General features: G+C 49.1%; 1 protein-coding gene across 2 annotated transcripts in view; it reads left to right on the forward strand.

Annotated features, from left to right (window-relative positions):
- bop1 (BOP1 ribosomal biogenesis factor) overlaps positions 1-26976 on the forward strand; it is a 256999-nt gene that overhangs the window by 129059 nt on the left and 100964 nt on the right. The window lies entirely within an intron of this gene.

Below are 26976 nucleotides of genomic sequence, written 5' to 3' on the forward strand. Positions count from 1 at the left end.
TCTCTCTCTCTCGCTCTCGTCCTCTCTCTCGGCCTGACAGATCTTGCTCAGCATTGCATTAGTTTGGAGCAGTTCAGCATTTGTTGCTCACCCTGAACCGAGTGACTATTTTAGAGGGCAGTTAAGAGTTGCCATTATTGAATGGGAGAGCAGGCTTGAGGGCCGAGTGGCCTATCCTTATTCCTAATTTGTATATTGTATTTGTTGCTCCCTTTACTGATGATTTGATGCAGCAATCCTGATGAGTGCAACACAAAAAACGTTGATAGTTATGTCTCTTTGTTTCAACAGAACCAAACTGGGATTATTTTTATTTAAATGTTTTCTTTCATAGGCTGTGGGCGGTACTGGTAGGGCATTTCTTGCCCACTCTAAATTGCGCTTGAACTGAGTGGCTCGCTCGACCATTTAGAGGGCATTTGACAGTGGGCCACATTGCTGTAGATCTGGAGTCACATGTAGGTCAGACCTAAGTAAGGTCAGCGGATTTCCTTCCCGAAAGAACATCAGTTCACCAGTTGGATTTCTACAACAATCTATAATGGTTTCATGTCCACCATTACTGACTAACTAACTGATTACTGAGACTAGCTATATAGTCCAGATTAATTAATTGAATTTAAATTCCACCAGCTGCCATGGTGGGATTTGAACCCACATCCCCAGAGTGTTCGGGCGGCATGCTGGCACAGTGGTTAGCACTGCTGCCTCACAGCACCAGGGACCTGTGTTCGATTCCGGTCTTGGGTGACTGTGTGGAGGTTGTGCATTCTCTCCGTGTCTGCGTGGGTTTCCTCCGGGTGCTCCAGCTTCCTCCCATAGTCCAAACAAGTGCAGGTTAGGTGGATTGCCATGGTCAGTGCACAGGGTTCTGGGGATAGTGCGGGGGGGAATGAGCTTACGTAGAGTGCACTTTCAGAGGGTCGGTGCAGACTTGATGGGCTGAATGGCCCTCTTCTGCACTGTAGAGATTCTATGGATTCTATGTGGCTTGAGCCACTGGTCCAGTGACTTTTTATTTTTAAAACAAATGCTCAGTTGAAAATGTTTGTTGAAGTTTCTGACTCTGACTGTTCCCCTCCCTGCCATGCTGCCTCCGTTCAGACCCCTCAGCCGCCATCTCTTCATATTTTCACAAAAGCATGTGGCTCATCCATGACATGGTTCAGTGGCCAGCTGCATTCCAGGTTCAGTCATTGTGGGACAAACCAGTGGCAGAGGGTCCTATAGCTTGAGTTAGATATACGGGCAGTTGGCCAGGGTTCCCGCAGAGAATGGCAATGGGGTGACCTCTGCTCTTGTTTGAACTTCAAATGAACATTGACTGGGGTTCGTTGCGATTAGCCCCTTGGCCAAAAGGCCTGCAGGCCATTGAGGCTTACAAGTTAAAAGAATAACAGACTGAGCTGTACAAGAAGGCACCGAGGTTAGTCCTAACGAAGAGTTGGCAGTATGAGATAAAAGGGGTAATGGTCAAGGGGAGATAGAGGAAATGGTGCTCGCTGTCTGTCAGATTCTGACATGACATGAAAAACTAGTTTGTTCCCACTCTGATAATCAAGTTACCTGATGGTAGTGGGCGATCCGATCCGGGGTAATTGGGGATCCTGAGAGAGATGATCGGGGGAGTAAGGAAATCGGTAATAGGGCTGCTTTCACGTTGAAATTGCAAAACAATGGAGACGTCACATCTGGGAAAGTCATTGGAATATATGAAACGGTAAGTGCATTCGGAATGATATCCACAGTGGGAGCTGGACAGTATGGAGCTGTCTCTCTTTTTTAACATTTTCGCATCAGAACACATGATACTATTCAGTGGCTGCCTGTCGCTTCTTCAAAAAAAGTATATATTTTTAAAAAATCCTTCATACCTCTGCACTTTATTTTAAGACCTCTCTAGAAAGCTCCGTAAGCTGACCTGACCTGAGATACTGTGTTTGAAGGACCAGGTTCCGGTGGTGTATTGCAGACTCTGCTCAGCACCTGTTCCTCTTCGATTCACCATAGTTCCCCTTGGGGACTTCATGTTTAAAGAGGCCCAAGAGGCTGAGATGTAGACTTTCTTCCTCTAAAGCTCAGTTTTCACATTTGATCTCCTGATTTATGTCTTCCTTGTCCATCTTTATCTTCACTCCCAAATCGCTTGTTTATCCCTATTCAGGATTAATTGTTGCAACAGTGTTCACAAGAATTTTAGCAGCTAGTGTAATAGTGCTGTCACTAACCTGTAATTGTGGGTGTGTGTGTGGCACTCACCACATGCCCACTTGAAGTGTGTGAAATTCTCAGCAACACACATTGCACTCTTGAAATCCTCTTCGCTGAAAGTAATCCGGGTCACTGTTGGAATGACTTTAGTCTTCTTGAATCGGGGACAGTGCTTTTGCGTCTGAGTCAGAAAGTCATGGTGTTTTACTTCACGAGTAGCAGCAACTGCATATCAAAACTAATTTGTATCAGGCTGCTCATGTTTCCTGCCTTCCTCTTGGCAATATCTACAGCAAACGCACCGATGCCACTGACCGCTAAGCTGCATCGTGCCTGCCTCCACTTGGAAAGTGTGTCGCGTTGCATAGCTGCCTTTACAGCCAAGTATTCCTGACAATTGTGAAAGGAAAGCTTCTTTCTAGATTTGATTGTCATAAAAGGAGTCCTCCAGATTATAAGAATTTGGCTGCCGCTGTTATCTGTCACACGGACACTGTCAAGCATGCAGCAACTGGAGCGTGAGAGATTATGTGAATCTGCTGAAAGTGTTTGAGAACTGACTGGTGCTGCCAGTATACCGAATGCACAATGATGGTGCCACCATATATTGAAAAGACACTTTGCGCAAAAAGAGAAAATGGTTGAGACGTATTTGGTGCATTGCTAGGTTTCTGAATTGTCCCATCTTTGGAATAGGGGAACCCTTGTTTCCCCAACACGATGGTCAAGGGTTATAGAAAGCCAGTCACCCCTTAAAACTCCCCCCTTAGTATCCTGACTCTCCCACTTTACTAACCAACTTTAACCCTCCAAATATTTTCTCTACTTGCCTACGCTGCCACGTATTGAATAATTAAACTGATTGCTCATTAAACTGTATATATTTCCTCTTCTCCGTTTATCTGATGTACCTTGATGACATTCCGGGTTTTAGCCTTTTAAAACCATTTAATATTTCAAGTATCTCACAAATCCCTCCCCATGCTGCATCTAGAGCTTCATCGTTTTTCCAAAAATATACTTTATTCATAAAATCTCTGAAAATTTGATCCAAGTCATTTTAAATTAGACATTACGGGAAGTGCAATAATATTCAACTTTTCTCGGGGCGCAGTGGTTAGCATTGTTGCCTCACAGCGCCGAGGTCCCAGGTTAAATCCCGGCTCTGGGTCACTGTCCGTGTGGAGTTTGCACATTCTCCCCGTGTTTGCGTGGGTTTCGCCCCCACAACCTAAAGATGTGCAAGGTAGGTGGATTGGCCGCGCTAAATTGCCCCTTGGAAAAAATTAATTGGGTACTCTTAAATTTATTAAAATAAAATGTAAAAAAAACCCATTCAACTTTTCTCCCTAGAGCATGTTGCACTCTGAGGAGCCTCAATACAGTTGCAGTCCACATGATATTTACTGGATCCATTCATTGTCAAGCTTGTCTCCTGAGGGGTCCAACAAAGTTATCAGCCTTCAATGCACCAAAGCTTCAGTTTATCAAATCTCTCCTTGTTACTCTTGTTCAGGTTACTTGTATCTAAGCCAATGCTTATGTCCTTTTATTAAGCACACTGTTGACGTAATCTTATAGACTAGTATTCCATTGTTCCCAGTATATATACCAACTTGAGGGCACAGTGGTTAGCACTGGGACTGCAATGCTGAGGACCCGGGTTCGAATCCCGGCCCTGGGTCACTGTCCGTGTGGAGTTTGCACATTCTCCCCGTGTCTGCGTGGGTTTCACCCCCACAACCCAAAAAGATGTGCAGGTTAGGTGGATTGGCCACGCTAAATTGCCCCTTAATTGGGGAAAAAATAATAATTGGGTACTCTAAATTGATGAAAAAAATATATATATACCAACTTGAAAGTGTGGTGTTATCCGCTCGTTCCTTACAAGTCTACGTGATTATTTCATGCCTGTCATGGTATTTGATTTCAACAAAACTGCCTCATTATACAAATATCCAAGTTATTTCTCCAGCCTGTCCTCACTCCCATTGCATCATTGTGTTCATTGATTGATTACCCCTTTTAAAATATTAACAGTGAGCCTTCGAAACAAGGAACACAACAGTTCCTTCATGATCTGCAATGTTCAGTCACCTTCCTTTCTGGCTTCTTTATATATATATATATATATATATGGTCAGGTGAGGGGTGCTGAGTCTCATGTCTCCAACTTGCCAAATACCTCTGAGACACTGATTGAAGAAGGCTCTCCCACACTGGACAATATGTTGCTGCAATGTCCCTTGTAGGAAGTTAACATCAGAGAAAGAGACCATTCAGTTCGCTGTATCTGTACAGTATTTTTGTGAGAGCAATCCTAGACTAATGCTGCTGCTTTCCCCATAGCCCTGTATCTTCTTCATCTTTGAAATATTTACTCTGCCTCGACCACTGTGCCAAGGCATCTCATGTTTTAACAGCCTTCTGGGTAAAGATGTTTGCTTTAACTCTCTGCTCTTTTAGTGACAGTTTCAAATTGATAGCTGTTGTCATCAGCTGCCCAGTACGAGGATACATTTTCCCTCCATTGACGATCAAATTCTTTCATAAAACACAAACTTTTTTTATCATCAAATTGTTCAAACTCCCTCTCTAACTACACTTTCACAAATAGAATTCAGGAAGAGTGTACTGGTGTTTGTTTAAAATCTTCAACTATACTCAGCTCAGGGGTCCTCTTGGCACCTTTAAAAAATCCCTTTTACCGTTTATGCTTCTAATTCTTTCCCCCGTAAACCTTTTCCTGCTTTGTTTTCGTTCTATTGAAATTGCCCTGCTCGTCCATTTTGATGACGTCTCCTCAACATATCAGCATTATTTATTCAGCATTGTAAAAGCGACCTGTTTTTCTGGAGCATGATACTTGCAGAAGCGCTTCTCAGTTACCATTACTCGGTCCACTCCTCCCTCTCCTTTCCCCTTTAGAATCCAGTATTTCTGAGCTGCTGTCGCTGCCATTGACCCACTAGATTTTCTGAGTTTAATCCCTTTGCTTTACTAGATTGCAGCTGCAGGGAGTAATCTCCTGAACTTCTTCTGCTCAGCAGTTGTTTGGAGTGGGAAATGTTTGCCATGTCTGAAACTTTCTCCTGCTACTGAAACTCCCTTCTGTTTATGTGCTATACCTTTTGAGTGTGTGTGTGTGTGTATGTGTTTGAGGCTCTCTCGCACGCGGCCTGTAGTAATCACAAGTGCAGATGTTAAGTGAAGTTAAACCAATATTATTTCTTTAGTGCTTAGCGCAGAGAAAACTGTGGCTAATCATGGGGCCTTCTGGCGATGATTGTGCTTTTCCTCTGTGCTGGTGTAAATTTAAGCCCCGGGTGAACAACCGTGATAGTGGGAGAGTTACGGAGAAATTAAATCCATAGTGGGTTTGTGGAGGTTAGGAAGGGGGTGAAGATTTCCCCCTATTTCTAATAGTTGTATAATCGTCCGGCTTGGCTGGACTCGATGTGTCAGTGCCTTGGGAATCCAGTTTCGGATAGACCCCCATCATGTTCTGATAACTGTGTATATTTACATTGTAGCTTTGTTACAAATACTCTTTTACCGAGAAAGGACGCCCATCATTAACCATGAGCCTGAAATTTATGAGCAGTTGCAATTGCATTTTGACAGTAGGAATTTTCCAATAACTGCAGCTAACTGGATATGCCTTCCGTGGCCACTTTATTTTGGACCATTTCTGAATTGTGTCCAGGGCTGATCCAGGAGAGAAGCCAGAAATTTTCACAGCAACTTTTCCTGCAGTTATGAAGAAACGCCTCTGGTTACAAAATCTCCCGGAATGCAAGGACCTGTATTGAGCCGTTGCTGTTTTCTGTCTCCCACCTCCTTCTCCAGAGTACAACTTCATTTCTCTGGGAGGGGGATATTATACTGCTCTGTGAATTAACTTTAAATTTATTTGGGGGGGGTGGCGGGGGGCGCAGTGGTCAGCACTGCTGCCTCACGGCGCCGTGGACCCGGGTACGATCCCGTCGGGTAGGTGGATTGGCCACACTAAATTGTCCCTGAATTGGAAAAAAAGAATTGGGCACTTTAAATTTCTTTTTTTAATTTAATTTTAAAAAACCTTTGAATTTATTGAGTAGTTTGTTTGTTGATTTTGTAGTAAATATTGCATAGAGAAAAGGTTCTGCCCGTCTGATCCAATGTTGCAGACGGTTTGGCCTATTCCCGTGCCCATTTTCTTACTGTGCACTGTCTGGGGTAATAGATGACGTTTTTGAGGATATTCCTGAAGTCCCCGCCTTCTCAACCTTGCCTCTCGCCTGAGGTGTGGTGATCCTCAGGTTAAATCACCACCAGTCAGCTCTCCCCCTCAAAAGGGGAAAGCACCCTACGGTCATCTGGGACTGTGGCGACTTTATCGTGCCTTAATGATGTTTTAGATCCCGCGCTTAGAACGGAGGGGGGAGGGGGAGAGCCTGTGGATGGGGAGCGGGAGAGGAGGGTGTGCCACGCAATGGGAGGAGTCGAAGGGGGGGCGGGAGTGGCTGGGGTCAGCAGGAGTCAGCTGACTTGCGGAAGTGCAATGTGGGAGTAAACCAGCTAGGATGGGTCCTAATGGGCATAATGGCCTAATGGCTCATTTAAATATATTGATCTGGATCACACCCAGTGAGGGCAAGATCCAGATCATGGGATCGCATGAGACTCTGTTAAATCTGACAAGACATTTTGAGCGTCCTAAAACTCGCGAGAGATGACCGTCTGAGCCAGGCCACCGCAATCTTGAGAGGAACATCCCAAGTCCACAGACTTGGCACCAAGTCACTACCCTTGGGTGCCCCCGACAAGCCGAAGAGTTTTCATTGTTTTTTTAGTGCTTTTTTAACGTCGGTAAAGGGCGGCAGGGTAGCACAATGGTTAGCACAGTTGCTTCACAGCTCCAGGTTCGATTCCCAGCTTGGGTCACTGTCTGTGCGGAGTCTGCACGTTCTCCCCGTGTCTGCGTGGGTTTCCTCCGGTTTCCTCCCACAGTCCAAAAATGTGCAGGTTGCGTGGATTGGCCATGCTAAATTGCTCTTAGGTTAGGTGGAGTTACTGGGTTACGGGGATTGTGATAACATACACCAGTATATCATGGTGCAGACACACACTGATGGACATACAGTGGGACCAATCAACATACACAACACTGCAGCCAATCACCAGTGAGAGCACACTCACTATAAAGACAGGGGACATCAGAGTTCCCGCTCATTCGGGATGCAGCCTCTCAGAAGGACAGAGCTTACAGCTTACAGCACCGATCCTCACCATGTGCTGAGTGCATAGACTGGTTAGGACAGGCATAGGTCTTTAGTTTAATCTAACATCGTATTAACCCACAGTGAAAGTATGTTCAACAGTTTCTAACTTAACAAAATAGTGTTGTACTATTTTAAGTGTTCCACGGATCCAGAGCACCCAACACATCAGGGATAGGTTGGAGGGTCAGCAGGAGTCAGCTGACTTGCGGAAGTGCAATGTGGGGAGTAAACCAGCTAGGAGGGGTCCTGGCCGGGGGGGGGGGTGGAATCGAGTTGCTGCTGCTAAGGTCAAGGAGGAGCTGGAGCGAGTGGGGGGGGTCGAGATGGGGGTATGCCACTGTGGGGAACGGGCCGGGTGTGGGGTGGGGGCGCGTGGCTGGCCGAGGAGGGGTCATGGCTAGTCGGCGGGGGAGGGGGGTGGGTAGCCCCCTGATCCGGCTGATAACCTGGAATGTAAGGGGACTGAATGGGCCGGTTAAGCGGGCCCGCGTGTTCGCGCACCTGAAGGGGCTCAAGGCGGATGTGGTTATTGTAGGAATCTTTAATTGATGGGATCTTAACCTGTCGAACTACGCCAAGTTTGGGGGTAGCTTAGTTGATGAATCAAAGTCCTGGCGCAATACGACAAGTTGTAAGATTTGTAATATTTCTGGACTATGCCAAGTTGTTCGATTCCTTGTATTATTCGACTGTGGAAAGTTGAAGGAATTTATATTATCTCTGCTATTCGGTTACCAGTAGCACTTTACGAATACTGGGACTCAGCAGAAACTTCAGTTAAAAGTTCTCAGGTGCCAAAAAGAATTGTTTTATTTGTAGTCGCTTGATTACAATTTGAAAGTCATTTAAAAGGCAATTCGAAGCTTTCAGAGAATTACAGACATTATCTTTTTTTGCTTAGGCAGACAGCTCGAAAGTAACTTTTAAACGGTCAAAGTCTGGCAATGAAACATGAAAAGAGAGAGAGAGCTAATCTTCAGCTAAACTCAAACTCAAAGTCAAAAGTACACTCCATCACTGACACAGACTGACAGAACCCCCAAAAGACATCTCTAAAAACAAAAACCTTAACAGACAGACTAAGAGAATTAAAGACAGCAATTACGGACAGACAACACAGCACAACACTAAAATGGCGGGCGGAAACTTTTCAGTTATACACTTTCATATCTGTCTTAAGTTATCTAATCACACCCCAATATAATCCTAATTGGTTTGGATTAGACTCAAACACATTTGATTTGATGGCAAGCCGTCCATCTTCAATGTGCAACATCAGCTTTTTAATTGTTTCATGTCTACATGTTATGGAATGTGATATTCTGCTAATCTTTACCAGCAATAGACTGGTTTTAAACTAGCTTGGCTAATGTAACAATGGAGACTTCATATCGAGAAAATATATATATGATTCAATGCTCTTACAAACTGCATTGGACTCCTGCCACCTCGTTGCCATGGAACTCAGTCCTTGTCCTTGACAATTAGCACAAGCAGTGTCAAATTGTTTTGCAACTGTGCTGTTATAATCTATGATGGAATTTTATGCTGTTTCATGTATCATGTTGAAGTCCTGAATTTATGTGTGCTAAAATTCTCATTTTTAAAATGAGTATTTAAACGGCTATCTTTTACCTATACTAGTTGTATTCGAAATACCTGGCTTCTACAGTCGGCCCTTTGATAAATCGAAAAATTAAGTGAGATATATCAGAAAAGGTTAAATACATCATTAATGCGATAGGATAGGTAAAAGCGCAAAGAATCATTGCAGTTTTAAACAATAAAATGAACACTTAAAATACAACAGGCATTTCAAAATAATTATTATAATTAATAAATTAATCAAATTTGACCCTACTGATTCAGTATTAATAAATTATACAATGTTAATAATACAGTCAAAATAATTATTATAATTAATAAATTAATCAAATTTGATCATACTGATTCAGTATTAATAAATTATACAATATGTTAATAATAGTCAAATGGTTGATTGATCAGTAACATTTCAATAATAGTATTTCAGCTCAAGTTCATCAATTGCGGGTACAGTTGGGTTAGTTTGAATCATTCTGATAGTTGGTCTCCTGCGTTTAGCGAATAGGTTTTTTATGCACTCAGCACATTGGTATGTTATGTAAATGATGAATGCAGCTACACAGGAGAATGAGATTATTCTTATCGTGGACATTCCAGTGTGTCCAAGCCACCCACAAATTTTATCCCAGAGAGAGATAAATTGGGGTGGATCAAGTTTTTTGATTTCGTTTTGGATATGTAATGCCAAATCTTTAACTTCTTTCGAGTTATCGGGAATGAAAGTGCAACATTCTGCACCAATCAGGGCGCAGGTGCCACCTTTTTCAGCTAGCACATAGTCAAGTGCCATTCGATTTTGAAATACCACGGTTCGAATTGCTCGCATTTCGTCAGAAATTTTATCTAGGGCAGTGGCGGTGTAATCTGCTACGTTTTGTATGATGGTTGTTATTTTATTCAATTTATTCTCCATCCTCATTTCCCGATAGAAAGGAATCATTCTATCAAAAATTGCATCTTTTAAGAAAATGTTTATTCCTTCGAGCAACTGCTTCTGAAGCATGAGGAAGATTAATCACATGACGAATGGCCGGTACAATGTATCCTAAATAGCAAGATCCTGACCAGGATGTTGGGAGCCAGGGATATGCTTTATTACCACAAATAAAATAAGTTCCATTATAAGAAGAATATAAGTAAATATTTTCTAAGAACCATCGGTCTTTGAATGTTTTATTATTTTTGAGATTAGGTATACCTGTTATCTTTGAGGACTGCAGAACTCTTTGTAAGAGATCGTTTGTACATTTATAAGCTGTGTTAACATCTACATAATTAGTACAAATACTATTATAATACCAGGAGACACACCTGAAGGTGGCAGACCAGGAAAGGGTGGGTAGGTCAGGTGTTTCACTCAGGGCGAGATGCCAAAAATCGAGGGGTGGCGATCTTGGTGGGGAAGAAGGTGTCATTCGAGGCGTCGAGCATTGTGGCAGATAATGGCGGTAGGTACATAATGGTAAGTGGTATGTTGCAGGGAGAGAGGGTGGTACTGGTCAATGTGTATGCTCCGAACTAGGACGATGCGGGTTTTATGCGGCGTATGTTGGGTCGGATCCCAGACTTGGAAGTGGGGGGCCTGATAATGGGGGGAGACTTTAACACGGTGTTGGATCCGGCACTGGATCGCTCATGGTCCAGGACGGGTAGGAAGCTGGCGGCGGCTAGAGTGTTGAGGGGATTTATGGACCAAATGGGAGGGGTGGACCCTTGGGGATTTGCAAGGCCAGGGGCTAGGGAATTTTCATTCTTCTCACATGTCCATAAGGCTTATTCCCGAATCGACTTTTTCATTTTGAGTAGGGCGCAGATAACGAGAGTAGAGGATACCGAGTATTCGGCAATAGCCATTTCAGACCACGCCCCGCATTGGGTGGACTTGGAGATGGGGGAGGAGAGGGGCCAGCGCCCGCTGTGGCGCTTGGAGGTGGGGCTGTTGGCGGACGAGGAGGTGAGCGAGCGGGTCCGAGGAAGTACAGAGAGGTACTTGGAGACCAATGACAACGGGGAGGTCCGAGTGGGGATGGTATGGGAGGCACTGAAGGCGGTAGTTAGGGGAGAGCTGATTTCCATTAGGGCCCACAAGGAGCGGAGGGAGCGGGGGGAGAGGGAGAGGCTGGTGGGGGAGATGGTGAGGGTAGACAGGAGGTATGCGGAAGAGCCTGAGGAAGGATTGTTGAGGAAGAGGTGCAGCCTCCAGGCCGAATCCGACCTGGTGACCACCAGGAAGGCGGAGGTGCAGTGGAGGAAGGCCCAGGGGGCGGTCTACGAGTATGGGGAAAAGGCAAGCCGGATGCTGGCGCATCAGCTTCGGAAGCGGGACGTAGCTAGGGAGATCGGGGGTGTTAAGGACAGGGGAGGGAGCGTGGTGCGGAGTGGGGCTGGCATCAATGGGGTCTTCAGGGACTTCTACGAGGAATTGTACCGATCCGAGCCCCCACGGGAGGAGGGAGGGATGGGCCGTTTCCTGGACCAATTGAGGTTTCCAAAGGTGGAAGAGGGACTGGTGGCGGGACTGGGGGCCCCGATTGGGCTGGAGGAGCTGATCAAAGGGATAGGAAGCATGCAGGCCGGGAAGGCACTGGGGACAGACGGTTTCCCGGTTGAGTTCTATAAAAAATATATGGATCTGTTGGGCCCGCTGTTAGTTAGGACCTTTAATGAGGCAAGGGAGGGGGGGCTTTACCCCCGACGATGTCCCGGGCACTGATCTCCTTGATCCTGAAGCGGGACAAGGATCCCCTGCAATGTGGATCTTACAGACCGATTTCCTTGCTAAATGTAGATGCCAAGGTGCTGGCGAAGGTCTTAGCCACAAGGATTGAGGATTGTGTGCCGCAGATCGTCCATGAAGACCAGACGGGGTTTGTGAAGGGGAGACAGTTGAACGCGAATGTGCGGAGGCTTTTGAACGTTATCATGATACCGGCGAGGGAGGGGGAGGCGGAGATAGTGGTCGTGATGGACGCTGAGAAAGCCTTCGATAGTGTAGAGTGCGGGTACCTGTGGGAGGTGCTGAAGAGGTTCGGGTTTGGGGAGGGGTTTGTCAGGTGGGTTAGGCTGTTGTATGAGGTCCCGATGGCGAGTGTGGCCACAAATAGGAGGAGGTCCGAGTACTTTCGGTTGCACCGAGGGACGAGACAGGGGTGTCCCTGTCCCCCCCTGCTCTTCGCACTGGCGATTGAACCCCTGGCTATGGCAGTGAGAGAATCGAGGAACTGGAGGGGGTTGGTGCGGGGTGGGGAGGAGCATAGGGTGTCGCTTTATGCGGACGACCTGCTGCTGTATGTGGTGGACCCGGTGGGAGGAATGCCAGAGGTAATGAGCATCCTTAGGGAATTTGGGGACTTTTCGGGGTACAAGCTCAATATGGGGAAGAGCGAGCTGTTCGTAGTTCAGCTAGGGGACCAGGAGAAGGGGATTGGCGAGCTCCCACTAAAAAGGGCGGAGAGGAGCTTCAGATATTTGGGGGTCCAGGTGGCCAGGAGCTGGGGGGGCCCTGCATAGGCTTAATTTTACAAGGCTGGTGAAGCAAATGGAGGAGGAGTTCAAGAGGTGGGACACGTTCCCGCTGTCCCTGGCGGGTAGGGTGCAGTCAATCAAAATGACGGTGTTCCCAAGGTTTATATTCCTGTTCCAGTGCCTCCCCGTGTTTATCCCGAAGGCTTTTTTCAGGCGGGTTAACAGGAGTATAATGGAGTTTGTGTGGGTGCGAGGGACTCCCGAGGGTGAGAAGGGTGTTCCTGGAGCGGAGTAGAGATAGGGGGGCTGGCGCTGCCCAACCTCTGTGGGTACTACTGGGCCGCCAATGCGACAATGGTGTGCAAGTGGGTGATGGAGGGGGAGGGGGTTGCATGGAAGAGGCTGGAGACGGCGTCCTGTGTGGGTACGAGTCTGGGGGCGCTGGCAACGGAGCCGCTGCCGCTCCCTCCAAGGAGGTATATCACGAGCCCGGTGGTGGTGGCGGCCCTCAAAATTTGGGGGCAGTGGAGGTGGCATAGGGGGGAGAAGTTGGGGCCTCGGCGTGGACCCCATTACGGGGGAACCACCGGTTCTCCCCAGGAAGAACAGGCAGAGTGTTTTCGGGATGGCACAGGGCAGGGATACAAAAGTTGGGGGACCTGTTTGTGGACGGGAAGTTCGCGAACTTGGGTGAGCTGGAGGAGAAGTACGGGCTCCCCCCGGGGAACACCTTCAGGTACTTATAGGTAAGGGCATTTGCCAGACGGCAGGTGGTGGAATTCCCACGGCTACTGCCACACACAGTACAGGACAGGGTGCTCTCGGGGGGGAGTGGGTGGGAGTGGGGAAGATCTCGGAAACTTACCAGGTGATGCAGGAGGAGGAGGAGGCCTCGGTGGTGGAGTTGAAAGGTAAGTGGGAGGAGGAGTTGGGAGAGGAGATCAAAGAGGGGACGTGGGCAGATGCCCTAGGGAGGGTGAATTCTTCCTCTTCGTGCGCGAGGCTCAGCCTCATACAGTTTAAGGTGCTGCACAGGGCACACATGACCGGGACAAGGATGAGCAGGTTCTTTGGGGGTGAGGACAGGTGTGTTAGGTGCTCAGGGAGCCCAGCAAATTACACCCATATGTTCTTTTTAAAAAATATATATTTTATTGAAAATGTTTCGATCACAATTTTTTCCCCTTACACATCAAACATTAGAAAAAGAAAATTTAACAGTACATGTAACATAATAACCACAGTCTAATAACAAGTAACTAACCAACATGGTAAACTAATCATTTAACGTAAAATAAATCTCTCTCTCTTCCCCCCCCCCCCCTCCCACCCTCCCCCCTGGGTTGCTGCTGCTGGTCATCTATCTTCCCTCTAGCGTTCCCCTAGGTAGTCGAGGAATGGCTGCCACCGCCTGGTGAACCCTTGAGCCGATCCCCTCAGCGTAAACTTCATCTGCTCCAGTTTTATGAACCCTGCCATGTCGTTTATCCAGGCCTCCAGTCCGGGGGCCTTCACTTCCTTCCACATGAGTAAAATCCTACGCCGGGCTACTAGGGACGCAAAGGCCACGACATCGGCCTCTCTCGCCTCCTGCACTCCCGGCTCATCCGCAACTCCAAATAAAGCTAACCCCCAGCCTGGTTTGACCCGGACCTTCACCACCTTTGAAATCACTCCCGTCACTCCCCTCCAATGCCGGACACGACCAAAACATATGTGCGTGGTTTGCCGGGCTTCCGCCGCACCTCCCACACTTGTCCTCCACTCTGAAGAACCTGCTCAACCTTTCTCCCGTTATGTGTGTTCTATGTAGCACCTTAAATTGAATCAGGCTAAGCCTGGCGCACGAGGAAGAGGAATTTACCCTGCTTAGGGCATCAGCCCACATACCCTCCTCTATCTCCTCCCCGAGCTCTTCTTCCCACTTTTCTTTTAGTTCGCCCACCAGCTCCTCCCCCTCTTCTCTCATCTCTCGGTATATCTCTGACACCTTGCCCTCCCCGACCCACACCCCCGAGAGCATTCTATCCTGGATCCCCTGTGTCGGGAGCAATGGAAATTCCCTCACATGTTGTCTTGTGAACGCCCTCACCTGCATATACCTAAAAAAGTTTCCCCGGGGCAGCTTATACTTTTCCTCCAACGCTCCCAAGCTCGCAAACGTCCCGTCTATAAATAAATCTCCCACCCTCCTAATTCCCAACTGGTGCCAGCTCTGGAATCCTCCATCCATCTTCCCTGGGGCAAACCTATGGTTGTTCCTGATTGGGGACCCCACCAGGGCTCCCAGCACACCTCTCTGTCGCCTCCATTGTCCCCAGATATTTAATGATGCCGCCACCACTGGGTTTGTGGTAAATTTTTTTGGTGAGAGCGGTAGCGGCGCTGTCACCAACACCTCGAGACTCGTCCCTTTACAGGACTTTCTCTCCAGTCTTTTCCACGCCGCTCCCTCTCCCCCCATCATCCACTTACGGATCATCGCCACATTGGCAGCCCAATAGTAGTCGCCCAAATTCGGCAGCGCCAGTCCCCCTCTGTCTCTGCTACGTTGTAGGAACCCCCTCCTTACCCTCGGGACTTTCCCTGCCCACACGAAGCTCGTGATGCTCCTGTCTATTTTTTTAAAGAGGGCCTTAGTAATTAGTATAGGGAGACATTGGAACACAAATAGGAACCTCGGGAGGACCGTCATCTTAATTGCCTGCACTCTGCCCGCCAATGACAGTGGCTGCATGTCCCACCTCTTGAAGTCCTCTTCCATTTGTTCCACCAATCGTGTCAGATTAAGTCTGTGCAAGGTTCCCCAGCTCCTGGCGATCTGAATCCCCAGGTATCGGAAGTTTCTTTCCACTTTCCTTAGAGGCAGGCCTTCTATCCCTCTACTCTGGTCCCCAGGGTGTATCACGAAAAGTTCACTCTTCCCCATGTTTAGCCTATACCCCAAGAATTCCCCGAACCTCCTCAAAATTTGCATAACCTCTATCATCCCCCCCGCTGGGTCCGACACGTATAACAATAGGTCATCCGCGTATAACGAGACTCGATGTTCTTCTCCCCCTCTAATCACCCCTCTCCATTTCCTGGAGTCTCTCAGCGCCATGGCCAGCAGTTCAATTGCCAACGCGAACAGTATTGGAGATAGCGGGCATCCCTGCCTTGTTCCCCTGTATAGTCGGAAGTACTCCGATCTTTGCCGACCCGTGACCACACTTGCCGTTGGGGCCCCATAAAGAAGTTTGACCCAGCTAATAAACCTGTTCCCGAACCCGAACCTCCTTAGCACCTCCCATAAGTACTCCCACTCCACCCTGTCAAATACCTTCTCTGCATCCATTGCCGCCACTATCTCTGCCTCCCCCTCTACTGGGGGCATCATTATCACCCCTAATAGCTGTCGCACGTTGACATTCAGTTGTCTCCCCTTTACGAACCCTGTCTGGTCTTCGTGCACCACCCCTGGGACACAGTCCTCTATCCTCGATGCCAGTACCTTTGCCAGCAATTTGGCGTCCACATTTAATAGTGAGATAGGTCTATAGGACCCGCACTGCAGCGGATCTTTATCCCGCTTCAAAATTAGCGATATCGTCGCCTCCGACATTGTCGGGGGTAGAGTCCCTCCTTCCCTGGCCTCGTTAAAAGTCCTCACCAACAGCGGGGCCAGCAGGTCCACATATTTTCTATAAAATTCCACCGGGAACCTATCTGGTCCCGGAGCCTTCCCTGCCTGCATATTCCCCAGCCCCTTGGTAACCTCGTCCACCCCAATTGGTGCCCCCAGGCCTTCCGTCTCCTGCTCCTCCACCCTCGGGAACCTTAATTGATCCAGGAACTGCCGCATCTCCTCTTTTCCCTCCGGGGGTTGGGACCTATACAGTCCTTCGTAAAAGGTCTTAAACACCTCGTTTATCTTCCCTGCTCTCCGCACCGTAGCTCCCTTTTCACCTCTAATTCCCCCTATCTCCCTCGCCGCTGTCCTCTTTCGCAGCTGATGGGCCAACAGGCGACTAGCTTTTTCCCCATACTCATACCTCACCCCCTGTGCCTTCCTCCACGGCACCTCCGCCCGCCTGGTGGTCAGAAGGTCGAACTCCGTCTGGAGTCGTCGTCTCTCCCTGTACAGTCCCTCCTCCGGGGTCTCCGCAAATTCCCTGTCCACCCTTAGGATCTCCCCCAGTAGTCTTTCCCTTTCCTTGGCCTCTGTTTTCCCTTTGTGGGCCCTGATGGACATCAGCTCTCCTCTGACCACCGCCTTTAGTGCTTCCCATACCACTCCCACTCGGACCTCCCCGTCGTCATTGGCCTCCAGGTACCTCTCGATACATCCCCGCACTCTTCCGCAGACTCCCTCATCCGCCAACAATCCCACATCTAATCGCCAGAGTGCTCGCTGCTCCCTCTCCTCTCCTAGTTCTAGGTCCACCCAATGTGGGGCATGATCCGAAATAGCTATGGCTGAATACTCAGCTTCTTCCACCCTCGAGATCAACGACCTTCCCAAAACAAAAAAATCTATCCGGGAGTACACTTTATGAACATGGGAGAAGAAGGAGAACTCCCTGGCCCTCGGTCTAAGAAATCTCCATGGATCCACTCCCCCCATTTGGTCCATAAACCCCTTAAGCACCTTGGCCGCTGCCGGCCTTCTTCCGGTCTTAGATCTGGATCTATCTAACCCTGGGTCCAGCACGGTGTTGAAGTCTCCTCCCAATATCAAGTTTCCTACCTCCAGGTCCGGTATACGTCCCAGCATCCGCCTCATAAATCCCGCATCGTCCCAATTCGGGGCATATACGTTAACCAACACAACCTCCATTCCCTCCAGCCTGCCACTCACCATTACATATCTGCCTCCACTATCTGCTACGATGCTCCTTGCTTCGAATGCTACCCGTTTCCCCACCAGTATGGCCACCCCTCTATTCTTTGCATCTAGCCCTGAATGGAACACCTGTCCCACCCATCCTTTCCTTAACCTAACTTGGTCCGCCACCTTCAGGTGCGTCTCCTGGAGCATCGCCAGGTCTGCCCTTAGTCCTTTCAAGTGCGCGAGCACTCGGGCACTTTTAATCGGTCCATTTAGGCCTCTCACGTTCCACGTGATCAGCCTCACTAGGGGGCTACCTGCCCCCTTCCCGTGTCGACTAGCCATCACCCTCTCTAGGCCAGTCCCATGTCCCGATTCCGTGCTCCCACTCGTTCCCCAGGTGTCGCATTCCAGCCCCGACCACCCACTCTTTAGCCAGTTCCTCTTTGATTTCCGCAGCAGCAACCCAGTTATCCCCCCCCCCCCCCCGCTAGATCCCCATCTAGCATGATTGCTCCCCCCATATTACTTCCGCAAGTCAGCTGACTTCAACTGACTCCGGCTTCTCCTGCTCACTCCTTGACCCCCCCCTGCGTGGGGAACTCCCATCTACCTTGCGCCTATCTTCCCGCCATTATCTTTCTGGCGTGGGAACATCTCTATAGCTGACCCGCCTCTTGTGGCGCAGCTCCCTTTCCCACCCCACTCCCATTCCTCATCATCCGCCTATGTCCCTTCTTTCCCCCCCCCCCCCCCACCGGCGCCCACATTTCTTAGTGTCTCCCCCCTTCCCAATTTACATCGACAGTAACATTTCCATGCAATATCAGTCCCTCAGTTCCGATCCAATTTCTCATCTTTAATAAAGGTCCATGCTTCTTCCGCCGTTTCGAAGTAGTGATGTCTCTCCTGATACGTGACCCATAGTCGTGCCAGCTGCAGCATCCCGAACTTCACCTTCTTCTTGTGCAACACCTCCTTGGCTCGATTAAAACTCGCCCTCCTTCTCGCCACCTCCGCACTCCAATCCTGGTACACCCGTACCACTGCATTCTCCCATCTACTACTCCGTACCTTTTTGGGCCATCTCAGAACCACTTCTCTATCATTAAAGCGGTGAAATCGCACGATTGTCGCCCTAGGTGGTTCTCCCGCTTTTGGTCTCCTCGCTGGGATCCGATGAGCCCCCTCCACTTCTAAGGGGCCTCAGCTCCCATCAGCGAGCTTAGCATCGTGCTCACATAAGCCCCGCAGTCCGCTCCTTCCACTCCCTCAGGGAGACCCAGGATCCAAAGGTTCTTCCTTCGTGCTCTGTTTTCTAGGGCCTCCATCCTTTCAATGCACTTTTTGTGGAGCGCCTCGTGCTTCTGTGTTTTGACCGCCAGGCCCAGGATTTCGTCCTCATTATCCGTCACCTTTTGCTCCACCACGCGGAGCTCTGTCTCCTGGGTCCTTTGTGCCTCCTTAAGCCCCTCAATTGCCTGTAGCATCGGGGTCAGCACCTCCTTCTTTAGTAGCTCCACACACCGTCTTAGGAATTCGTCTTGATCGGGCCCCCATGTCGCCTGGGCTTTCTCCGCCGCCATCTTGTTTCTTTTTCCTTTCTGTCCCTATCGTCGAGGATTCCTCGCGCTGCAGCTGCCGCCGCCGATATTTTCCTCTTTCGTTGGGGGGGGACTCCCTATTCACTCACCCCACACCGGGTTTCGTCGCGCGAAAATTTCCTGTTGGGGCTCTTAAAAGAGCCCGAAGGTCCGTTGGAGCTGGAGCCGCCGAAACGTGCGGCTTAGCTGGTCATCGCCGCAACCGCATCCACACCCATATGTTCTGGGCATGTCCAGCGCTGGAGGAATTTTGGAAGGGCGTAGCGAGGACGGTGTAGAGGGTGGTAGGATCCAGGGTCAAACCGGGCTGGGGGCTTGCGATATTTGGGGTGGCAGAGGAGCCGGGAGTGCAGGAGGCGAAAGAGGCCGGAATTCTGGCCTTTGCGTCCCTGGTAGCCCGGCGGAGGATTCTTCTTCAGTGGAAAGATGCAAGGCCCCCAAGTGTGGAATCCTGGATCAGCGATGTGGCAGGGTTCATTAAATTGGAGAGGGTGACAACCGTTCTTAGACTTTCTGGCAGAACGCTAGACATTGGTCAATGGCAGCAGCAGCTCGGGGGAGGGGGCGGGGGGGGTTTAATTTATTTTTGTTTATGTTATTTACACTGGAAGGGTCTGAGGGGGTGTATACACCTGTTGTGTTAAGTCGGGGTGTTAATGTTAGTTTATTATTTATGTACAGGGGGGGAGGGGTTTGGGGGGTTGCTTTTTTAGATTGTGTTTTGTACTTAACCCTGTTGGGTTCTTTTTTCTTTCTCATTTGTTATTGATATTTTATGAAAACTTTAATAAAAAAATTTTTTTTTTTTTTTAAAAGATGTTTTAGTAATCCTCCTCTATTTGTTGTTTGGGGTACTAGATTAAAGCGTGGCTGCTTGGCAGAGTTTTCTACCTCTTTCCACAGCTCATTCCATCTCCGAGTTAAAGCCATTCTGGAAATTTGCCACTATTTTTGTTTGAAATGAAGGATGACATGAAGTCTCAGGCAATCATTGTGGGTGTTACTGGCACGCTGCCTTTCTTTCTTTCCCTTTGCCGTTTCTTTCCTGTGTTATTCCAGGATTTGCCTCTCCTCTCTGACTCTCACTGTCTCCCTGGCAGCTTGTAGCCCAGTCAGATGATTCACAAGTGACATCTTCTGATTTACAGAAGCAACAACATATCCTTGTGACGCGAGTTGTTGGAGGTGTTACTTTATGTTGTACAATTAATCATTCACTCGGGACTAATCCTCTGCCAGTAGTTTTAAAATGTGAAATGTCCAGTGGAGCAGTGTCTGCTTTTTCAAGGTTCTATTTATTGCAATGCCAATGTTTTGAACCCCTCAAATTCACCACTCTATCTTTCTCAGAGGTTCCAGTTTTGATATGTGTGAAGCAGAGTAATAAGAGGGCCCTCAATTTGAGGTGAAAACACAGTCACACTTGCAGAAGAGTTCAGGAAGATTTTCTCTGCACCTGCCCTGGACGTGTTTGATGGGTAGAGTGTAGAGGGAGCTTTATTCTGTAACTAACTGTACCTCTCTGTATCCTCTGTACGAGGCAAGTTTTTTACACAGGGTAGTGGGTGCCTGGAATGCGCTGCCGGAGGAGGTGGTGGAAGCAGGGACAATAGTGACGTTTAAGGGGCATCTTGACAAATACATGAATAGGATGGAAATAGAGGGCTACGGACCCGAAGAAGTTTTTAGTTTAGACGGGCAGCATGGTCGGCGCGGGCTTGGAGGGCCGAAGGGCCTGTTCCTGTGCTGTACTTTTCTTTGTTCTTTGTTCTAACCCCGTGCTGTACCTGTCCTGGAAGTGTTTGATGGGGACAGTGTAGAGGGAGCTTTACTCTGTATCTAACCCCGTGCTGTATCTGTTCTGGGAATGTTTGATGGGTACAGGGTAGAGGGAGCTTTACTCTGTATCTAACCCCGTGCTGTACCTGTCCTGGGAGTGTTTGATGGGGACAGTGTAGAGGGAGCTTTACTCTGTATCTAACCCCGTGCTGTACTTGTCCTGGGAGTGTTTGATGGGGACAGTGTAGAGGGAGCTTTACTCTGTATCTAACCCCGTGCTGTACCTGTCCTGGGAGTGTTTGATGGGGACAGTGTAGAGGGAATTTTACTCTGTATCTAACCCCGTGCTGTACCTGTCCTGGGATAGTACAAGAACAGTGATGGGCAACCTGGGCTATGTGAGTGACCTTCCTTCATCTCAGTGGGCTGCAGGATTGAAATCGGGTTTGTTCAGTAGCCATGACCCCATGAGTAAGATGAGGGGCGGCACGGTATCACAGTGGTTAGCACTGCTGACTCACGGCGCCGAGTACCTGGGTTTGATCCCGGCCCCGGGTCAGTGTCCATGTGGAGTTTGCACATTCTCCCCTTGTCTGCAAGGTTCTCACCCCCACAGCCCAAAGATGTGTAGGGTAGGTGAATTGGCCACGCTAAATTGCCCCTTAATTCAGGGGAAAAAAAATACATTTAATATATGCTGAATATTTCATCACTATTTATTGTAAATGCTTCATCATTTATATGGGAATAGAACTGTCATTAACTTTGAATGGTAAAATCAAAAGATATAAGGATGATCCTGTTTAAACCCTGGTTCATTCCCTTTTCCTTTTAATTTTTGCTCCTAAAATTTAGATCCATGGCTGATTAATGGGCCTTTAGTTCAAGCCGCAGTGGTCAGTGATGACACAGTTTGACTGACTTGGCTGGCGGCCATTGAGCTGGCTCGAAATGTTGGGCTTTGCCGGTAACCAGTGGTGATTGGTTCTGATTTCTCTGGACTGTTTCTCTCTCCCCAGTTAGGCTGGGATTTTGGTTTTGCTTTCGGTTCAGAAGCTGGAAGAAGCATCTCTGATATGATGAAATCTCTCTATAAATCCAGTGGAAGAACCCGTCAGTAAGGCTGGATGTCATTTTGTTGAAACTGCAAAGGATTGAGATTAAACTCAGGCTGGAAGCTGGATTTGATGCGAGACAAAGAGTCTTAATAGAGATGAAGATTCAAAGGGTGACCTTTGAGTTGAAGGCCCAGTTTATTAAAGGCTAAAGTGTTTGTCCAGAAGAAATCCGACTGCCTGTGAGTACTGAATGAATGTCACTGCAAGAAGACCATTACGAGCTGTACACCTGTGGCTTTGATCAATCAGCGTGCTGGGAGCAAAGCCGACGGCAAAGAACGCAACATCGAAAGCAAGATCTATCTTTCTTTTTCCTTAATCCTTATTATTTTTACCCCTTTCCACCCCTCTGTGTTTATCTGTCTTATGTGCCTGGATAGAGGGTGGGATAGAAAAAGGGGGAGGGGGTAGTATGTTAGCTCACCATTATTCTGTTGTAATTACTGCATATTGTTACGGATGACTGGTCAGCACTCCACAACAGCTGAGATATTGAACCAGGCACGTAACGTTTTATTAAGTTTTAAGACTGATCAATTTTTTCCAAGAAATATAAGAAATGGGGCTTGGTTATTTTATTTTTAAAAACTTTGGATTTGGATTTGTTTATTGTCATGTGTACCGAAGTACAGTGGAAAGTATTTTTCTGCGAACAGCTCAAACAGATCATTTAGTACATGAAAATATAAAAAGAAAATCCATAATAGGGCAAACACAAGGTACACAATGTAAATACATAGACACCAGCATCGGGTGAAGCATACAGGAGTGTAGGATTAATCAGGTCAGTCCATAAGAGGGTTAAACTTTATTAAAACAAAAGAATAGAAAACAATATTTAAACGTTCACTTCACAGTTCTAACACTAACAGATTACTTGCAGTTTATTAACTTTAACACTAGTTCCCATTAAATCAACACTTTGCATGAAAATACAGCTCTCGTTCCACTTACACATACAGGCAAAGGCAATACTTGCATTTAGGAAGCAATCTTTCTTCTGTTAGGACACCTCTTTGAGACTTTTTTTTCTCTGCGGCAGTTTTAATGACCTGCTGCTCACATCCTTCTCTTGTCTGTTCCAAATTGATTCATTCTCATTGGGAAGCACGGTAGCACAAGTGGATAGCACTGTGGCTTCACAGCGCCAGGCTCCCAGGTTCGATTCCCCGCTGGGTCACTGTCTGTGGGGAGTCTGCACGTTCTCCCCATGTCTGCTCCGGTTTCTTCCCACAGTCCAAAGACGTGCAGGTTAGGTGGATTGGCCATGATTAATTGCCCTTAGTGACCAAAATGGTTAGGAAGGGTTATTGGGTTACGGGGATAGGGTGGAAGTGAGGGCTGAAGTGAGTCGGTGCAGACTCGATGGGCCGTTTGGCCTCCTTCTGCACTGTGTATTCTATGTTCTCCCTCTAAGCTCCACCCAGCCCTTCAAACAAAGTTCCTCCTCTGGATGTCCAGAGTGGAACTCAACTGTAATGTACTCTCCCATTTACACAAGACCAGAGCTATCTATGCCTTTCATATGCACCTAGTCTTTCATTGACGGACAAATGGGTCGTCAAACTCTATAATGGGATAATGGCTTGTCAAACAAGATTGTCCCTAATGCCAATGGATCTCCAGTGAATCACCTTACGTATTCTCTAACAAGTTGAATTCTGAATGGGACCATGTGACTGAGCCAGGTGTGGGCGTATCCCTTTGATTGTGCTGCTAGCAGTCTTTTTTTTTATTTTCAGTCTGTTTTAACCTCTAAATTGCCTGTTATACCTTGGACCCCATTTCTGGACCCATATTCCTAATATCTCCCTATCATGACAATATTTCATCTTTATTTCTGTTATAATTAAACAATAATTGTGTTTCAATTTACAAACCTGGTGACTGTAATTATTGGGCAGCCAAGGCCCAAAGCTTTGGGATTGTACACAAATTATTGGTTAATTCACTTGTTTGGGACTCCGGGTTCTGTGGGGCTGGAATCAACCACACACTAGCCCAGAGTCCCCCCCCCCCCCGTGTCGCATGTTGCCCACTACTGTGTAGAGTAGCTTTACACGGTAGCACTGTGGTTAGGACTGTTGCTTCACAGCTCCAGGATCCTGGGTTTGATTCCTGCTGGGGTCACTGTCTGCAGAGTCTGCATGTTCTCCCCGTGTCTGCGTGGGTTTCCTCCGGGCGCTCCAGTTTCCTCCCATAGGGATTCATTCCAGGGATCATTTTTGTGAACCTCCTCTGGACCCTTTTCAAGGACAGCACATCCTTCCTTAGATACTGGTCCCCAAAGCTCACAATACTCCAAATGGGGTCTGACCAGAGACTTATACAGCCTCAGAAGTACATCCCTGGTCTTGTATTGTAGCCCTCTCGACATGAATGCTAACATTGAATGCCTTCCTAAGTGCCGACTGAACCTGCACTCCACCAGATGGGTGGGTATGTGCTCCACTCATGTTGAGGTTGAAGAGGTGGCAAGTGGGGAGAGGAAAACATTTATACGCTAACAGTGCAGATTGATCTCTCTCCCACACAAACCCTGCTCACTGCTTCCACCCCCACAATGAAAATGCAGCCAAGTTATTTGCAGTATGGTGGTGGGGGAGGGGTGTGATTGTGTTGTGATTTGCGCTTTGATTTATTTGTTGTCCAATCAACACGGGCACTGAACTTGCGCGGTTCAAACATTTAAAAATAATGGATTCTCCTCTCTCCCTCCTCCTGCAGAATGGCTTTGTGTAGAAATGAGTTTGTCTGAATCTGTTTCCATTTCATACCCCAGACCCCCCGACAGAAGCGTGACTAAACGTTCACACGGTGCAAAGAGGCTGGCAGCTATTAGGAAGACGGTGTCAGCTGACAAACTGCAGGGCAGCTAATGAGTGTAAAGCAAATGTGTAAAATCTCCTCATCAGCAGTGTGTCAACCAGGCATCCCCTCCCATCCCTTATCCCTGCTGCAAGCTGTCCGTTAGGTTACTGGGTGACCCGCCAGCTCTAGGTCAGGTCAGTGCTGTCGATCGGCCTGCTCAAACGATGCAAACTGCCAGCCTTCTCACAAAGGCAGGAGAAACCAGTCATGGATAAGATGAGATCTTTCAACCCACTGCCATACGTCAGCTCACCTATGCTCCATCCAGATATCCTCTGAGTTCCCCAGTGTCTTTAATTCCACAATATTATCTATACTTTATGTGAGGAAACTTGTCCCAAGACCAGTCTTTAAAGTATTTCAATTAAATGGAATTGTATAATGAACATTGGCCTCGCTCGCTGTAGGATTTAGAAGGCGGTTCTCTAAATCACTAAAATGTCGGCAGTCTGAAGCTTCTCGGTCCATTCCTCATAAGACTGCACAAAAGATGCTGCGCTGGCCCCTGTTGGGGAGGGAAGGAGTGTGTATATTTGTTGGGGCAGGTACAAGAGACCTGATCTCGTATTGATCTGAGTGGGTTACCTGTGTTTAGCACTTAAACAGGAAAATGACTCGTTTGACAGCGTGGGTAGTGATGGTAAGCAAGCTTTTCTTCTCAAATTAACCAGTATTGTGGCTGCGGTCTCCCCGTGACTGCGGTCTCCCCGTGACTGCGGTCTCCCCGTGACTGCGGTCTCCCCGTGACTGCGGTCTCTCACCGTGACTGCAGTCTCCCCGTGACTGCGGTCTCCCCGTGACTGCGGTCTCACCGTGACTGCGGTCTCCCCGTGACTGCGGTCTCACCGTGACTGCGGTCTCCCCGTGACTGCGGTCTCACCGTGACTGCGGTCTCCCCGTGACTGCGGTCTCACCGTGACTGCGGCCTCCCCGTGACTGCGGTCTCCCCGTGACTGCGGTCTCCCCGTGACTGCGGTCTCCCCGTGACTGCGGTCTCCCCGTGACTGCGCTCTCCCCGTGACTGCGCTCTCCCCGTGACTGCGGTCTCCCCGTGACTGCGGTCTCCCCGTGACTGCGGTCTCTCACCGTGACTGCGGTCTCACCGTGACTGCGGTCTCTCACCGTGACTGCGGTCACCCCGTGACTGCGGTCTCCCCGTGACTGCGGTCTCCCCGAGGCTGCGGTCTCCCCGTGACTGCGGTCTCCCCGTGACTGCGGTCTCTCACCGTGACTGCGGTCTCCCCGTGACTGCGGTCTCCCCGTGACTGCGGTCTCCCCGTGACTGCGGTCTCCCCGTGACTGCGGTCTCCCCGAGGCTGCGGTCTCCCCGTGACTGCGGTCTCCCCGTGACTGCGGTCTCTCCCCGTGACTGCGGTCTCCCCGTGACTGCGGTCTCCCCGTGACTGCGGTCTCCCCGTGACTGCGGTGTCCCCGTGACTGCGGTCTCACCGTGGCTGCGGTCTCTCACCGTGACTGCGGTCTCACCGTGACTGCGGTCTCACCGTGACTGCGGTCTCCCCGTGACTGCGGTCTCCCCGTGACTGCGGTCTCCCCGTGACTGCGGTCTCCCCGTGACTGCGGTCTCCCCGTGACTGCGGTCTCCCCGTGACTGCGGTCTCACCGTGACTGCGGCCTCCCCGTGACTGCGGTCTCCCCGTGACTGCGGTCTCCCCGTGACTGCGCTCTCCCCGTGACTGCGCTCTCCCCGTGACTGCGCTCTCCCCGTGACTGCGGTCTCCCCGTGACTGCGGTCTCCCCGTGACTGCGGTCTCCCCGAGGCTGCGGTCTCCCCGTGACTGCGGTCTCCCCGTGACTGCGGTCTCTCACCGTGACTGCGGTCTCCCCGTGACTGCGGTCTCTCACCGTGACTGCGGTCACCCCGTGACTGCGGTCTCCCCGTGACTGCGGTCTCCCCGTGACTGCGGTCTCCCCGAGGCTGCGGTCTCCCCGTGACTGCGGTCTCCCCGTGACTGCGGTCTCTCACCGTGACTGCGGTCTCACCGTGACTGCGGTCTCCCCGTGACTGCGGTCTCCCCGTGACTGCGGTCTCCCCGTGACTGCGGTCTCCCCGTGACTGCGGTCTCCCCGTGACTGCGGTCTCCCCGAGGCTGCGGTCTCCCCGTGACTGCGGTCTCCCCGTGACTGCGGTCTCTCACCGTGACTGCGGTCTCCCCGTGACTGCGGTCTCCCCGTGACTGCGGTCTCCCCGTGAGTGCGGTCTCCCCGTGACTGCGGTCTCACCGTGGCTG

Source organism: Scyliorhinus torazame, chromosome 6, assembly GCF_047496885.1.
Source record: "Scyliorhinus torazame isolate Kashiwa2021f chromosome 6, sScyTor2.1, whole genome shotgun sequence".
In the NCBI taxonomy this organism is placed as follows: domain Eukaryota; kingdom Metazoa; phylum Chordata; class Chondrichthyes; order Carcharhiniformes; family Scyliorhinidae; genus Scyliorhinus; species Scyliorhinus torazame.